Consider the following 5,885-nt stretch of genomic DNA (forward strand, 5'->3'; position numbering starts at 1 on the left):
TGGGTGACAGAGTGAGACTCCAACTCAAAAAAAAAAAAAACCTGAACTCCTGGGCTCAGACAATTTTCCCCAGTTGACAACACTCACACCTGCTGTCACAATCTGATGCTAGAGGAATTAAGCATGTCCTGTGCACTCTTAGGAGCTTGTACCTGGTTTCCTCCATAATTTGTTCAATGCATTTTCCATTTGCTACTTTTCTTTGCATCCTTTTACTGTAATAAATTTGAGCTATAGATATAACTGTTGAGTCTTATGAGTGCTTCTAGCAAATATCTGAGGGTCATCTTGGAAACCCTCTACATACCTACTCGCCTACCCCCCTTCAAAGATAGCTCATTTATCCTCCACTCATTTGGAGCATGCTCTTCTCAAGCTGTGGACCCAGATCTTTATTCCAGTGCCAGTTCTGAGTGACCAGTACTAGAAGCACCTAAAGACTTGCTAACTCTACAGGCTCCTGGGGATCACCCATATCCTGATTCATTGGGACTGGAGCCAGCCCAGGAAACCAGGTGCTTGGCCAGTCCCCCATATGGTTCTGATGCTCAGTCAGGCTAGGGAATCCTTGGTTTCCCCAGCCCAGAATCTGCACCCAAGGTTCAACACCACCTCAGACACTGACCTGAGGGGCTCTCTTGACTATACCTTCTCCTTGAGGTCCATTTGAGGGGCTTGGCCACAGTTTGGGGATCTTAGTATTTTTTTTTTTTTTGAGTTGGAGTTTCATTCTGTCACCCAGACTGGGGTGCAATGGCCACTCCCAGCTACCACAGCCTCGACCCACTGAGCTCCGGTGATCCTTCTGCCTCAGCCTTCCGAGTAGCCAGAATTACAGGCATGCGCTACCACGCCCGGCTGATTTTTGATTTATGGTAGAGATGAGGTCTCGCCAAGTTGCCCAGGCGGGTCTTGAACCCACGGACTCCTGCAATCCACTCACCTCAGCCTCCCAAAGGTGCGGGATTACAGGCTGAGCCACCAAGCCCGGCGGATCTTAGTATTTTGATGGTCACAAATCCCTTTGTGAATCTGATGAAAGCAATGAACACTCTCCCTAAGGAACACACACACACACACACACACACACACACACACACACACACACACACACACAATTTTACCTACAATTTAGGAGCCTTCACAAACCCCACATGAAGGGTCCTGAACTGATTTACACCCAAGGCCTTCCAACTCTCTCATTCTGTGAGTCTATCAACAACCCAACCAGACAATGAAGCCTCTTCTGTCACCTCAGACCCTCAACTCATGAACCAAGGTTTTTCTGCTCCAGCCCCCTAATGTCTGTAAAATTGCCAACACCAAGACTAATTTTATGTCTGGAGTGGTAGAGACAGAGATGGAGGGTTATGTCAAGTGTGACTATTAAGTTTCCACATTTACATTTGTGGAGCCAGCCTTCTCTAGGAGTCCTAGACGCCATTTGCTGATCATCAAACTTGCAGCTGCTGCCGTCGATTCTCAACACATTTTCCCTCAGGTGGAATAGAGGCTAAGGTCCTGCTCCCGGGCTCAGACCTGAGTCACCCACAGGACTTGGCACCCATGAGTGCCGGCAGAAAGTAAAGAGAAAGATGCAGGTCAGTTGAGCTATCCCCTCCTCTGAGAAGCCCTCCCTGGTCCCCAGTAACAGTTACTTTCTGCCTTCTTTGGGCTTCAACAGCACCTTATGTGGACTGCTATTTGAAATGGTCTGGCTGGCATTATAGCTCATTGTGTACTCACCTGCCTCCCCCAGAATGTGAGCAACTTAAGATCCAAATTCATCTCTGCATTCCAGGTCAGATGCAGAGTAGCCACGATGTGGAGGGGAGGAGAGTATCAATAGCCACCTCTAGGCTGCTGCCAGCTGCTTCCCCGGTATCCTGGAAGTCTTGGGAAATTGTTCCCCTTGGCTTCAGCAATGAGCTAATGACCATACCCTGGCCAGTAAGAGTGTTCCAATCCTCGAGAGTTCAGGGATGGGCACATGACTTAACTCAGGCCAGTGAAACTCAATCCTGGGATTCTTGCTGAAACTGTTGAAAAAGAGGCATTGCCTTTCCACTGGAGCTCTGAAGCTGATTGGATGGAAGCCTGGATCTTGCAGAGGCCATCCCTGCTGAGGGTGGGGAGTGAGTCAGGCAAAAGCCAGATCTGAGGGCAGCAGGCCTGAGAGACAGAGAGGGGGCAAAGTCCTAATGATGGTCTTGTTTGAGGCTCTGGATCCAGCTGTGACTAAAAGCCAGCGTCACTCTTGAACATTCCACTTTCATCAGCCAAATCAATTGCCTTTTTGTTTGAGCCAGTCTGAGTTTCTATCACTTGCAACCAAGAGTCCTGGATAAGACCCCCAGAATCCTAACTTTCCTCTGGTTTACTGAATAGCATAATGAAAGATTTACACAGGGATTTAGGGGCAGTGGTGACTTGCTCCATGGTCATGGGGCATCCTAGGGAAGGGCTGAGACCAGAACTCAGGTTGTCTGACTCAAGTCATTCTCCATATGAAACATTGCCTCTTCTTCTCCTCTGCCTGGGGGTCCAGCATTGGACCAAATCAAATGGCCAAACCCAAAGTCACCCAAAAACCAACACAGAGTGAAGCGCTCACTCAGCTACGCCACGCCCCACCCCACCCTTAAGGCCCAATGGGGTCCAGGCCACAGAAGAGCAAAGGTGAAAGCAGAGGCCGGGCTCAGTGGCTCAGCCTGTAATCCATGCTTTGGGAGGCCGAGGTGAGTGGATTGCCTGAGCCCGTGGGTTCGTGACTCGCCTGGGCAACTTGGTGAGACCTCATCTCTACAATAAATCAAAAATTAGCCGGGTGTGGTAGTGCACGCCTGCAGTTCCACCTACTTGGAAGGCTGAGGCAGAAAGATCGCCGGAGCGACAAAGTGAGACTCCGACTCAAAAAAAAAAAAAAGGTGAAGCAGAGCCATCCCCACGGCCCTCATGGCAGAGGCTGCTTCCACCTGAGGATGGATTTTTCATCCAGAAGTGAATTTGGAGTTGGTGGGGAACTAGGGAGAGTGCCCTGAGGTGGTAAGAGCCCTGAAGTGTCAGCTTCACTCTGTCCACAGACTTCAGGGCAGCCACTCCTGCTGCTCCTGGAATCAGCCTCAAGGATACCAGCTAGTGTGTTGAGTTATGCTTACAACACACTTTCCAACCTTGGCTCCCACACCAGCCCAGCAAGGGAAGGTTTGCCCCAGAAATAACAGAAGCTATCTGCCCACAGTGGGTTTTGTCAATCTGGGTTCTATACCAATGTTCATGTCATGAACGTGGTTGAGAAATTCTGGGGATAATCTTTTTTACTGACTAACTTCTCGTGATTGATTAATTTGTAACTTTATTGTATTGAAGCTTAAGGTTGTGGTCTGTAGATGGCAGTTTTAGTATTTACTGAAACTTGCTTTGGACTGGTAAATGATTGATTTTTGCAAATATTCCATATATGCTTTAAAAATATGTATTTAAATAATAAATAGCGGGCAAGGGTTCTCTATGTATGCATCCAATTGAGATTAATAAGGATGTTCTTTCAAATTTTGATATTTTTACTAATCTTTTTGTCTACTAGAGCTCTCATTTTCCAGAAAACTGTGTTAAAATCTCCCACTAAGACTGTAAATCTTTCCATTTATTCTTATAATCCTGTCATTTTTCTGTATGTGTTTGAAACAATGCTGATAGGGATACAATTCCAGGCATATCTTCCTGGTGGATTGCTCCTCTCAACCATTTTTATTCTAAATATTATTTTTTTTCCCTTATTTGCTCCATGCTATACTTCCTGGAATGCCTAGTAGATGCAATTGGACTTTCATCCTACCTTCCATATCTCTTAAATCTCTTTCATGTTTGCCATCTCTTTATCATTGTGTATAGCATTTAAGAGAATTTCAACATCAATTTTTAAGAATATATCTAGAGCCGGGCTCGGTGGCTCAGCCTGTAATCCCGCGCCTTTGGGAGGCTGAGGTGAGTGCATTGCCTGAGCCCGCGGGTTCGAGACCTGCCTGGGCAGCGAGACCTCATCTCTACAATAAATCAGAAAATGAGCCGGGCGTGGTAGTGCATGCCTGTCATTCCGGCTACTCGGAAGGCTGAGGCGGAAGGATCGCTGGAGCCCAGCAGGTCAAGGCTGCGGTGGCCAGGAGTGGCCACTGCACTCCAGTCTGGACGACAGAGTGAGACTCCAACTCAAAAAAAAAAAAAAAAAAAAGAATATATATCTAGGGAACACAAGAGCAAACTTTTTTACATGTATATGCCGTAGAGGTAAAGTCTGAGCTTTTAGTGAATCCATCACCAGCAAAGTGAACATTGCAGCCCACAGACTGGGAAAAAATAATTACCAACTGTATATATGACAAAGACCTAACATCTAGTATCTACAAGGAACTCAAACATGCTCAAAAGAAAAAAACAAACAGCCCCATTACAAAGTGGACAAAAGATATGAATAGACACTTCTCAAAAGAAGACATATGAGCAGCCAACAGACACATGAAAAAATGCTCAACCTCACTAGTCATCAAAGAAATGTACATTAAAACCACACTGAGATATCGCCTAACTCCAGTCAGGTTGGCCATCATCAATAACTCAAAAAACAACAGATGCTGGAGAGGATATGGAGAAAAGGGAACACTTCTACACTGTGGTAGGAGCGTAAACTAGTACAGCCACTGTGGAAAACAGTGTGATGATTCCCATACAACACCACAATCCCCCTACTGGGAATATGCCCGGAGGAACTCAAATCACTCTACAAAAAGATACCTGCACACGCGTGTTTATTGCAGCATTATTTACAATAGCAAAAACATGGAACCAACCATGCTGCCCATTGAAAGAGGACTGAATTTTTAAAATGTGGTACATATACACAATGGAATATTTCTTAGCCATAAAGGACAAAATTATGAATTTCACAGCAACTTGAATGGACTTGGAGGCTATAATACTGAGTGATCTATCACAGAAACAAAGAACTGAGTACCACATGTTCTCACTCATAGCGGACCTTGAGCAATTATCATAAACTATAAGAAGGGGATTGGCAGTAGTGGGAAATTTCTGGGGGTGGAGGGTGCACACCTCATCAACAAGGGCACCTGCATAATGAACATTTGCATACCTAACTCTGAATTGTACCCCACATCTTTAAAATTAAAAAATTTTAAAAAGAAAAAAAAATGTGAACATTTTACCCAATAGGTAGTTTTTCAACCCTTACTCCCTCCCACTTTCCCACTCTTTGTAATGTCCAATGTCTATTATTCCATTCTGTATGTCCATATGTTCCCATTGTTTAGTTCCCACTTACATGTGAGAACATGCGAAATTTGACTTTCTGTTTCTGAGCTTTTTCACTGAAGATAATGGCCTCTGGTTGTATTTATGTTGCTGCAAAAGACATGATTTCATTGTTTTTATGGCTGAGTTGCATTCCATGGTATGTATATGTGTATGCACATGTATATTCCACATTTTTTTTTCGTGTTTTTTGTTTGTCTTTGAGTAGGAGTCCCACTCTATTGCCCAAGCTGGAGTGCAGTGGCATGCTCACAACCACCGCAGCCTCAACCTGCTGGGCTCAGGTGATCCTGATCAGCCTTCCAAGTAGCTGGAACCAGAAGTGTGTGCTACCATACCCACCTAATTTTTTGATTTATTGTAGAGATGAGGTTTCACCAAGTTATCCAGGCTGGTCTCGGACCCCTGGATTTAGGCAATTTTCTTGCCTCTGTCTCCCAAAGTGCTGGGATTAGCGGTGTGAGTAAACACACCCAGCTAACACCAAATTTTTTCTAGCCAATCCTCCATTGATGGACACTGAGGTTGAGTCCATGACTTTGCTATTGTGAATAGTT

Source organism: Carlito syrichta, unplaced genomic scaffold (assembly GCF_000164805.1).
Source record: "Carlito syrichta isolate Samal-C Ts95f unplaced genomic scaffold, Tarsius_syrichta-2.0.1 Scaffold315801, whole genome shotgun sequence".
Taxonomy (NCBI): domain Eukaryota; kingdom Metazoa; phylum Chordata; class Mammalia; order Primates; family Tarsiidae; genus Carlito; species Carlito syrichta.